The following is an 11,914-nucleotide window of genomic DNA, read 5'->3' on the forward strand; positions in this document are numbered from 1 at the left end:
GTCACATGCTATATGGACTTAACCAACTAGGCATCCCCAGTTTCATTCTTTTGTATGTTTCTGTCCAGTTTGCCTAAAACCATTTATTGAAGAGACTATCTTTTCCCCATTTTATATTCTTTCCTCCTTTGTCATAGTTAATTGGCCATATAGGTATTGGTTTATTTCTTGGCTCACTGTCCTCTTCTGTTGATCTATGTATTTTATTTTTCTGCCAGTACCATACTGTTTTGAATACTACAGCTTTGTAGTATACCATGGAATCTGGGATTATAATACCTCCAGCTTTGCTTTTGTTTCTTAAGTTTGCTTTGGCTATTTGAGATTTGAGGTCTTTTGTGGTTTCATAAAAAATTTAGTACTATTCTAGTTCTATAAAAAATGCTACTGGTATTTTGATAGATATTGCGTTGAGTCTATAGATTGCTTTTGGGTAGTACAGACATTTTTGCCATATTAAGTCTTCCAGTTCATTGCCACTTGATATTTTTTTGTGTCATCAATGACTTGTAGTTTTCAGAGTATAGGTCTTTTACTTCCTTGGTTAAATTTACTTGTAGGTCTTTTATTCTTTTTGATGCAACTGTAAATGGGTTTATTAATTTCTCTTTCTGATACTTTGTTATTAGTGTTAGAAATGCAACAGATTTCAGTGTATTAATTATGAATGCTGCAACTTTACCAAATTCATTTAATAGTTTTTTGGTGGACTCTTCAGTGTTTTCCATATATAGTGTCATGTTATGTGCACACAGTGACAGTTTTACTTCTTAAGAAAGAAGTAAAGTCATCCATTTTGGATGACTTTTATTTCTTTTTCTTGTCTTATTGCTGTGGCTAGGACTTCCAGTACTATGTTGAATAAAAGTGATAAAGGTGGACATCCTTGACTTGTTCCTGATCTTATAGAAAAAGCTCTCAGTATTTCAAATATTTCAGTATTTGTATTTGAATGTGATACTGGTTGTGGGTTTGTCATATATGGCCTTTATTGTTTTGAGGTACATTCCTTCTATACCCACTTGCTTGAGAGGTTTTTGTATTTTTTTGTTTTTTTAATCCAAAATGGATCTTGAATTTTCTCAAATGATTTTCTTGCATCTCTTGAGATGATCATAGGATTATTATTTTTCATTTTGTTAATCTGGTGTAGCACATTGATTTGTGAATATTGAAGTATGCTTGTATCTGTGGAGCAAATCCTACTTGATCGTGGTGAAGAATTTTAAATGTATTGTTACATTTGGTTTGCTAATATTTGGTTGAGGTTTGCATCTTTGTTCATCTCTTCTCTGTCTCTTCTCTTTCTGGGATTCCTATTATATGAGTGTTATTATGCTTGATGATGTCCCTGAGTTTCCTTAACCTATTGTTACCTTTTATTATTCTTTTTTTCTTTTTGCTGTTCAGCTTTGGTGCTTTTCCTTATCCTGTCTTCCAGATTGCTGGTCCATTCTTCTGCATCCTCTAATCTGCTGTTGATCTTATGTGGGCTGTGTGTGCCCTGCTGTTAAGGCTGAAGCACAGTTGGCTTCATTCCAGTCAGCTGTAATGACCCACTTTGTCTGCTGTGGGTCCACTAGGCAAGGTTCACTTTGTCTGCTTTGGGTCCAGTAGGCAAGGTTTGATTCCTGCAATGTTGAGAAGCCTTTCTGTGGGCCACTGTGGGCTTTTTGGTGGGCAGGTGGAAAGTTAGGCTAGCTTTCTACAATTAGCCTCTCTGCCATAGCTGCAGGCATATTCAACGGCAGGGCTTGCTCTCTGGGCAGCCATCTAAGAGGTCCAGCTCTGGATCTGTGGTTGTGCTGGTGTATGAGGTTCTCTCCCTCTCTCCCCAGGGCAGGAGTCATTTTAGAGCTTGTGGGCACAGTTGTAGAAAGACATAAATGTTAAAAGCCTGGATAACATCCACTAAGTGCACCTGAGTAGTGAGAAAGGTGCCCTTATCACCATATAGTCCCCCACCGTGGTCACAGAGAAAATGAGCAATAGACAGAGCCTAAGGGAAAAAAAAAACTGAGGGATTTGCAGAGAGGTTGTCAGCTGCAGCAGCAGGAAAAAAGATGCTGACAAGGGAGGTTAAGTTTTCAGAACACAGAAGAAGCTGGATAGTTGTGAACTCTGCTAATCTGGCAGGCTAGATAAATTTTGTTGGTCCAAATGATTTTTTAAGGCTATTTGTAAAGCTAGCTTTAATATACCTTAATAGGGATTCATTAAGGAAATCGCTTGTACCATTCATGTGTTTAATGATTATGGCATATTTCCTTAACTAGACATGCAATTGATTGCTTTAAATACCCAGCTCTGCAAGGCTATTTCTGTACTTTGCTGCATAAAATAAGTTTATGTATAGAAATGTTCCCATTTACTGGAAAAAGATAATATTTAAACAACTATAGCTTATAAAATAAAAAGAAAGGGCATATATTGAACACAATGGTAGTGACTTTACTATTAAAACTGTTATTTTTCAGTGGCCTTATATTTCATTTCAGTTACTTGAGTGATATATGTGCATGCATTGGTGGGAGATTACAGAAAAACTAATTATACACAACAAAGATTCAGACACTTACCAAAGCTAATATATTTTTCATGTTGTTATTTTCTCCTTCTTGCCTTTATTTGCATAACTCTCTTAGTTTAATTATTTCCAGTATGCTCCTGTGCAGAGGGGTTTAATATTGGTTTTAGTCCTGGTGATTCCATCAGTGAGCCTGTAGTGAGTAAGCATCTGACATTTTAACATCCCTTATATGTTATCTGCAACTATCTTGCACATCCTATATTTGCTTATTTGACAAATATCAATACTAGAGAGAGGCATTGTTGTAGAGTGAAAGAAACCTAGACTGGAAGTCGAAGGATATTGATTCTAAGTTCTCCTTTGGCAACCTGAGTAAGCTTGAAAAATCATTAAAAACTATATAAGCCTGTATTTCCCACCTGTAATATAGAGGTAACACTTTTCATTATCTCACCAAGTTGTTGTAAGAATCAGATACACTCATTTTAGCCAATATTTATTCTTCTGTGCCTACCATAAAGTCTGGTACTCACTAAGACATAAAAGATACATAATATTAACAAAAGATGTATTATAGCATCATATTAGGTCACTGTTTTCCTCTAGGTTTAAATTATATTATCTAAGGATTTGGTGGTCACATTAGTTCTTTCTAGCCAATAAAAGATACACATGTTTGCAAATTTAGGTTTTCCATGTTGTTCCTCTAAGGCAAAAGAAGATTAAAAGTTAAAATACGGAAAAAAACACCAGATACATATAAACAAAAGATAAAACTGACCTAACTGTAATAAAATAAGAGAAGCTTATTTTAAGGCAAAAAAAAGTGACTAGAAATTAAAGATTACCATAAAATATTTTAAGGTTTAATTCAGTGGATGAAATGATAATGCAAAATTCACAGAGACATAAAACAGAGCAACACAAATACAAAGGGAAACAGATAAATCCACCATTTAATATTTTCTGGGAAATTTTAAATGTATTTTCTCTTGGTAATTGATAGATGAAACAGACAAAATAATCAGTAAGTCCGATTTGAAAAGTCTACCTAAATGATTTTATAGAACCATGTACTGAATAATTGGAAAATAAAGATTATTTTTAAAGTACATGTGGAAATTTGCAAAAATTGACTATTATGACAGAAACAGAGCAAAAAACAATTTCAAAAGAAGCAGTGTCATTGGACACATTGTTTTGCAACAATAAATTAAGATGGAAATTGATAGCAAAATGATAATTCTCCATATTTTTGAAAGATAAAGTGCCCAGTAAATCCCATGTCAAAGAAAAATAATAAAAGAAATTGAAAAGAGAATTTAAAATATGTGAGATGTCAACATTATGATGTGTCAGGCTGTGTTCTAGGATAGGTGAACAAAACTGCTTCCTGCTTTGAAAAAAGTTTACATCCTTGGTGGGGAGGGGAGACAATAAATCAGATGCCAGAGAATGGTAAAGGTTAAGGAGAAAATAAAGCATGGTAGATGAAAAAGGAATTATAGGGGGAGAACGGGACAAGAAAAGGATTCAATTTTACTTTATTTATTTTTTTAAAGATTTTATTTATTTATTTGACAGAGAGACACACAGCCAGAGAGGGAACACAAGCAGGGGGAGTGGGAGAGAGAGAAGCAGGCTTCCCGCTGAACAGGGAGCCCGATACGGGGCTCGATCCCAGGACCCTGGGATCATGACCAAAGCCAAACGACTGAGCCACCCAGGTGCCCCGAAAAGGTTTCAATTTTAAATGGAATGGTTAGAGAAAATATCACTGAGAAGGTGACATTGGGGGGGTGCCTGGGTGGCTCAGTCGTTAAGCATCTGCCTTCGGCTTGGGTGTGATCTGGGATCCAGCCCTGCATCGGGCTCCCTGCTCAGTGGGAAGCCTGCTTCTCCCTCTCCCACTCCCCCTGCCTGTGTTCCCTTTCTCACTGTGTCTTTTTCTGCCAAATAATGAAACAAAACAAAACTTTAGAAGGTGACATTGGAGCAAAGACTTAGAGTTGATGAAAGAGCAAGCCGTGCAGAAGTGTGCAAGGGAACAGCCATTGTTGAGTGTCTGTGTTTTATTTCTGATTTAAATCAAGTTTTTTGGGCGCCTGGGTGGCTCAGTTGGTTAAGCGACTGCCTTCGGCTCAGGTCATGATCCTGGAGTTCCTGGATCAAGTCCCGCGTCGGGCTCCTTGCTCAGCGGGGAGTCTGCTTCTCTCTCTGACCCTCTTCCCTCTCGTGCTCTCTCTATCTCTCATCTCTCTCTCTCTCAAATAGATGAAATCTTTAAAAAAAAAAGATAAATCAAGTTTTTTCTAAAAGCAAGATGAAACTGCAATGAAGGAGGTTAATTCTTACAACATGTCATATCCATTTAAGTTGAAAATGTCTTAAAGTCATAAATAGTTTATTTTCTCTTTAGCATTCTGTGGATGATTTAGCTTATTAAAATGGAATTTTTTTATGCATTTCCTATGATGCCATTTCATCATTTCACATTTCTAAAATAGAATATGCCATTTACTTTACGTTTGAGCTAATATTGGCTAGGAATATAAAGCAGCAATTGTCTGGCCAGCTGCCAAGATAAAAACATATTTAGAAAAGTAATTCAGTGATGTGCTCTAAGTTAAAGGGTATAACAATTTTTGTATTAGTCCTATTATCTTCTTTAATACACATTGTGAGGGACAAGTGAACTGCCTCTTTTGCATTTCATTAATGCTGAGTCTGTGCAGTTTCTCAAGTTCTAAGTACACTATCCATGGGAAAAAAAAATGTCAAGTGAAAACCTGGTTCACCAAACTCAGCTACTCTGATCGTCATTCTAGCACTCAAGACAGTTTTAATCTCTAGTAATGCCGATTTAAATATTACAGTGAAATTCAAGGTTATAAATAAAATGTAAATGAATGCTGATGGTTTAAGACAAAATTGTGTAGGGTTTTTCCCTCTGTTAAAAAGCAGCTTTCTAAAGTGACAGACCTGTTGATATAGGATTATTGCTACTTGAAATCAAATTAAGACTGCAGATTTTGGCTGCAGGGTCCTGAATCCTGAAACTCACCACTAATTAATGTTATCCTAGATAAGTTATTGACTTCTTGGTTTCCCCCTCTGTAAAATTGTCATAATTGTATCTAGTATCAAAGATAATTGTGAGAATTAAACATGAAGAAATACATAAAATACTAACACATTATATTGTAAGTATGTAATAAATGTTAGTGAAATGTGTTTTTTAAATGGGCTGGACTTAATGAAGTGTAAATAGGAAACTCTTTTACTCGCTGTTCCCCAGAGAAACAGAACTGCTAAAAGGTGTATGCATGTATGTATGTATATATGTATGTATGTGTGTTTGTGTGTATGTGTGTATATATATTTGTATATATTTTTATTATATATAATTAAGTATATATATTTAACATATATGTAATAAAGAGATACAAGTACTAACTAAATGGTAGGTAATACTACATAAAAATATTAAAGTAAATAAATATAGGAATATAATTAAGATAAGTTTTTTCAGTTAATATATTAGAAAAATAAAAGGATGTTCACATACACATTTTGATAACAAATTTTTGAAGTAGGAATTTTTCACACAGACTTATGGTCATAGAGCCAAACTTTTGTAACCTTTTTAGTCAGCACCTTGTTGACATGTAAGAAAATATTCATACCCTTTAAGGATGGCATAGAAAGAATCTGAAAATGGGAATGCGGTAGAAGCCATAAAGGGGGAGCAACATTTCTTCAATATACTTTTTTGTGTTGGTCTCACTGTTAGTACCATGGTAACAATTAACATGTCAACAGTTAGCATCATATTAACATCAATCAGTCAGTTCAGCCAAGTGTGTATATAGCAGTTGGGGAGGAGAATGGGAGGGGATAAAATACAAAGAATAACAAATAAATCTGATTCTATAACAAATGAATAATAGACCCACACTGGCTGAGGTAGGGGAAAAAAAACAGCCAAATGATTTCGGAATGACTAAAACTCTACAGTTTTGATCAAACTATATAGTTGATTAAAAATAATGTATACAGATATTGTAAACTATTTAGTAAGTTTGTTTCTCATGGAGTTATAGATTAACAGTTCAATATTGAATCAACTTTATGTTTATTCTAAAATTGGGAATACAAGTAAATATTTTGTGGATAATGAAAGCCAGGTTTGTCACCAAGAGAGAAAGAAGTTACAAAGTAGGAAAAAGGGAAGGCTAAAATAAACACTGTGCTATTGTGTTGCAATTGGAGCTATTGCTATAAACTAATGAATTTTAATATATGGACAGGTATAGATATATAGATGTATGTGTGTTTATGTATTATATATATGTGTGATCAATGCATGTTTTTCCTGGCTTTTCCTGCTAACGAGAGCCAAAAAGCTGTGACATCATAGTAGTAATATGTACAACCAGCACACCTCTATTATGTATACCTTTTGTAAATACCATTCCCCAATAAAAGGAACCAAGGCTTTTTAGAGTAATGGTTGAATCTAGGGCTGGAGCAGGGAAAATACTCAATGAAATGTAATGTCTTGTGGGACCAGAAAATAAGGAAACATTTAGAACATGATAGGAGTATGTCAAAAGAACATAGAGGCTGGGGTGCCTGCTGACCCGGTCAGTAGAGCATGTGACCCTTGATCTCGGGGTCATGAGTTCAAGCCCCATGTTGGGTGTAGAGATTACTTAAAAATAAAATCTTTAAAAAAAAAAAAGGGACATAGACGCTAATTTGAAGGGATATCCACTGACCAAATCTGGGACAATTTAAGACAAAATAAATAACAATAGTGATGAGTTCTATTCCATGAAATAAAATAAATACCCATAAATCTATACTGATATAAATAAATAATAAAATATATAAATGATTGGAGAAGAAGGGACAGCTCTCCCTCAATGTATAATTTCAGTAAATATTGAAATAATAAAGGAAATAGAAAAATTGCCATTTAGCAAATACCACCTCAATCTGATTTTTTAGTGTTGACAGTTACATAAGGTTATATAGTTATATAAAATGCTAACATTTGGGAAAGCTGGGTGAAGTGTATACATGAACTCTGTGTATTATTTTTGCAACAATTTTGTGAAGCTAATATTATTTCAAAGTAAAATGGAAGAAAAGATATGTAGGGGCAAAAAAGGTTTAAAAAAACGAAAGAAACCAGTGTAAGATAGGGCTGAGTTTTGAAGGATTAGTAGGACTTAATTTTGGACATACTGAGTTTTGATTCAGTGGATCACTAAAGTGGGGCAGACTAGAAAGCAGCTGCATATATGACATCAGGACCGAAGACACATTGAAGAGTTCTTGACTCCTTAGGGGACAGTAGGAACCAAAGAGTCAAAGAAAATCACCCAGGAGGAAGCGTGCAAGGAGGAGTATGGAAGACTGAGTCATAGAGAATACTGACTGAAAAGAATTAGCAAGAAAAAAGTTAAGGCTATGGAAACAGGTAACATAAAAACGCAGACTTTAAAGAAAGGAAGTTATCTGCTTGCCAAAAGTTTCAGTGGAGAAAAGAAAAAGAGGAAAAGGAAGAGGAAGAAAGAATGAGGAGACATGCTCTTAGACATACTGTGGCTAAATTTCTAAATTTCAAGGATAAGAAGAAAATTTTACAAGGATCCCAACAGAAACATTTTTTTTTTTTTAAGATTTTGTTTATTCGAAAGAGAGAGACACAGCGAGAGAGGGAACACAAGCAGGGGGAGTGGGAGAGGGAGAAGCAGCCTTCCCGCGGAGCAGGGAGCCCGATGCGGGACTCGATCCCAGGACCCTGGGAACAGGACCTGAGCCGAAGGCAGACGCCTAGCGGCTGAGCCACCCAGGCGCCCCCCAACAGAAGAATTTTTTAAAAAGCCCATTTAAGCTCTAAAATTTGCATCTGACACAGGAACGTGAAGATATTGGGTAATTAGCTACATATTACTGAGACCTAAGGATTGTGTTTTAAGAAAACTATATCCAGCTGAGACATAATTTATCTGTCAAATGAAAGAGGAACATTTTGGGCATAAAAGGATTTTTCTGGTCTACCAGCCAAATTATTTATCTGAGAAAATGTTCCAGAAAATATTCTAACAGTGAAAAATTAAACACAGATCTCACAGTAGGAAGACAGATACAAGATACGTGAAAGAGTGTTAGAATCTTTTTGCACCTTATTTCTGAACGGATTATAAAGTTAATAGTATTATTTAATACATGCGTTAAGTATTTGTGAAATTGGAAAATAGGTAAAAGGAATAATGTAATAATAGTATAGAACCAAAGCTTTCAGAGAAAATGGCGTCCACGGATTACAGTACCTACAGCCAAGAGGCAGCCCAACAGGGCTACAGTGCATACACCGCCCAACCCACTCAAGGGTACTCACAGACCACCCAGGCATATGGGCAGCGAAGTTATGGAACCTATGGACGGCCCACTGATGTCTGCTATACCCAGGCTCAAACCACTGCGACCTATGGGCAGACCACCTATGCAACTTCTTATGGACAGCCTCCCGCTGGTTATACTACTCCAACTGTCCCCCAGGCATACAGTCAGCCTGTCCAGGGGGACGGCACTGGTGCTTACGATAGCACCACTGCTACCGTCACTAACACCCATGCCTCCTATGCAGCTCAGTCTGCTTATGGCACTCAGCCTGCTTACCCAGCCTATGGGCAGCAACCGGCAGCCACTGCACCTGCAAGACCACAGGATGGTAACAAACCCGCTGAGACTAGTCAACCTCAATCTTGCACAGGGGGTTACAACCAGCCCAGCCTAGGATATGGACAGAGTAACTACAGTTATCCCCAGGCACCTGGGAGCTACCCCATGCAGCCAGTCCCAGCACCACCATCTTATCCTCTTACCAGCTATTCCTCTATACAGCCGACTAGTTATGATCAGAGCAGTTACTCTCAGCAGAACACCTATGGGCAGCCGAGCAGCTATGGACAGAAGAGTAGCTATGGTCAACAAAGCAGCTATGGGCAGCAGCCGCCCACTGGTTATCCCCCCCAAACTGGATCCTACAGCCAGGCTCCAAGTCAATATAGCCAACAGAGCAGAGCTATGGGCAGCAGAGTTCATTCTGACGGGACCACCCCAGTAGCATGGGTATTTATGGGCAGGAGTCTGGAGGATTTTCCGGACCAGGAGAGAACCGGAGTATGAGTGGCCCTGATAACCGGGGCAGGGGAAGAGGGGGATTTGATCGTGGAGGCATGAGCAGAGGTGGGCGGGGAGGAGGACACGGTGGAATGGGCAGCACTGGAGAGCGAGGTGGCTTCAATAAGCCTGGTGGACCCATGGACAAAGGACCAGATCTTGATCTAGGCCCACCTATAGATCCAGATGAAGACTCTGACTACAGTGCAATTTATGTGCAAGGCTTAGATTGCAATGTGACTCTAGATGATCTTGGCAGACTTCTTTAAGCAGTGTGGAGTTGTTAAGATGAACAAGAGAACCGGACAACCCATGATCCATATCTACTTGGACAAGGAAACAGGAAAGCCCAAAGGTGATGCTACAGTGTCCTATGAAGACCCACCAACTGCCAAGGCTGCCGTGGAGTGGTTTGATGGGAAAGATTTTCAAGGGAGCAAACTTAAGGTTTCTCTTGCTCTGAAGAAGCCTTCGATGAATAGCATGCGAGGTGGTATGCCTCCCTGTGAGGGCAGAGGGATGCCGCTGCCACTTTGTGGAGGTCCAGGGGGCCCTGCAGGTCCTGGGGGCCTGGGAGGGTCTCATGGGAGGCCGTGGAGGAGACAGAGGCCGTGGAGGAGACAGACCCCAAGAAGGCCCCGGGGTTCCCAAGGGATCCCATCCGGAGGAGGAAATGTCCAGCACCAAGCTGGAGACTTGGCAGTGCCCCAATCCGGGGTGTGGAAACCAGAACTTCCCCTGGAGAGCAGAATGCAACCAGTGTAAGGCCCCAAAGCCTGAAGGCTTCCTTCCACCACCCTTTCCACCCCCGGGTGGTGACCGTGGCAGAGGCGGCCCTGGTGGCATGCGGGGTGGAAGAGGCGGCCTCATGGACTGCGGTGGTCCCAGTGGGATGTTCAGAGGTGGCCGTGGTGGAGACAGAGGGGGCTTCCGTGGTGGCCAGGGCATGGACCGAGGTGGCTTTGATGGAGGAAGACGGGGCGTCCCTAGTGGGCCCCCTGGACCTTTGATGGAGCAGGTGGGAGGAAGAAGAGGTGGGCGGGGAGGACCTGGAAACATGGATAAAGGCGAGCACCGTCAGCAACGCAGAGACCCGCCCTACTAGACGCCGAGACCCCGCAGAGCTGCATTGACTACCAGATTTATTTTTTAAACCAGAAAATGTTTTAAATTTATAATTCCATACTTATAATGTTGGCCACAACATTATGATTATTCCTTGTCTGTACTTCAGTATTTTTCACCATTTGTGAAAAAACATTAATACAAGTTAAACGGTAGTGTGCCGAGGTTTTTTTCCTTCTTTTTAAAGATGGTTGTTTAACTGAGACTAGACAATGGGAACCCCTTGTGAGCATGCCCAGTATCATTGTGAAGAACCAGGAGGGCCTCTAACTGTAACAATGTTCATGGTTGTGATGGATTTTTGTGTGTGTGCGTGTTTTTAAATAAAATTCCAAATGTTTATAAACAGTCAAAAAAAAAAAAAAGAACCAAAACTTTCTTACTGTCTCTGGAAAGCTGAGATTTGAGTAAGGATGAGGAGAATGGGAAACAGAAGCTTTTGTTGTGAAGGAATGAGGCACATACATAGGAGCAATAACACAGACCGTATCTTGAGGGCATTACTGATCCTCATATTTACATCATTACATGTTATTTGTAAAATACAGAAGTTTTAAAAATGTTTGGATGCCAGTGATGGGAAAATAAGCAGAAACTTTTTTTTTTAAGATTTTATTTATTTGACAGAGAAAGACATAGCAAGAGAGGGAACACAAGCAGGGGGCGTGGGAGAAGCAAGCTTCCCGCGGAGCAGGGAGCCGGATGTGGGGCTTGATCCCAGGACCCTGAGATCATGACCTGAGCTGAAGGCAGACGCCTAACGACTGAGCCACCCAGGTGCCCCCAGAAACTTTTAAGATTTTATTTATTTATTTGAGAGAGAGAGAGAGCACAAGCGGAGGGAGGGTGCAGAAGGAGAAGGAGAAGCAGACTCTAGCTGAGCAGGGAGCCCCATGGGGGGCTTATATAACAGAGACTCTTAATAATACTATCAAATTAATAAGAAAAATAAAGTTAAAATTTCCCCAACTTGGCAAAAGGCAAGAAAAGGAAAAAATAAACATGGAAAGAGAGGTATGACTTCCTTCCTAGAATTCAATAACTTTACTTAGTCCATTTTAA

The 11,914-nt window shown here is 39.1% G+C and overlaps 1 pseudogene; it reads left to right on the plus strand.

The window, feature by feature from the left end:
* Window positions 1-8,850: 8,850 nt before the first annotated feature.
* On the plus strand, window positions 8,851-10,832 carry LOC112815090 (RNA-binding protein EWS pseudogene; annotated as a pseudogene).
* Window positions 10,833-11,914: the final 1,082 nt, after the last annotated feature.

The sequence above is a fragment of the Callorhinus ursinus genome, unplaced genomic scaffold, assembly GCF_003265705.2.
Source record: "Callorhinus ursinus isolate GAN/ISIS: 27379988/994484 unplaced genomic scaffold, GSC_fseal_2.0 scaffold30, whole genome shotgun sequence".
Taxonomy (NCBI): Eukaryota; Metazoa; Chordata; class Mammalia; order Carnivora; family Otariidae; genus Callorhinus; species Callorhinus ursinus.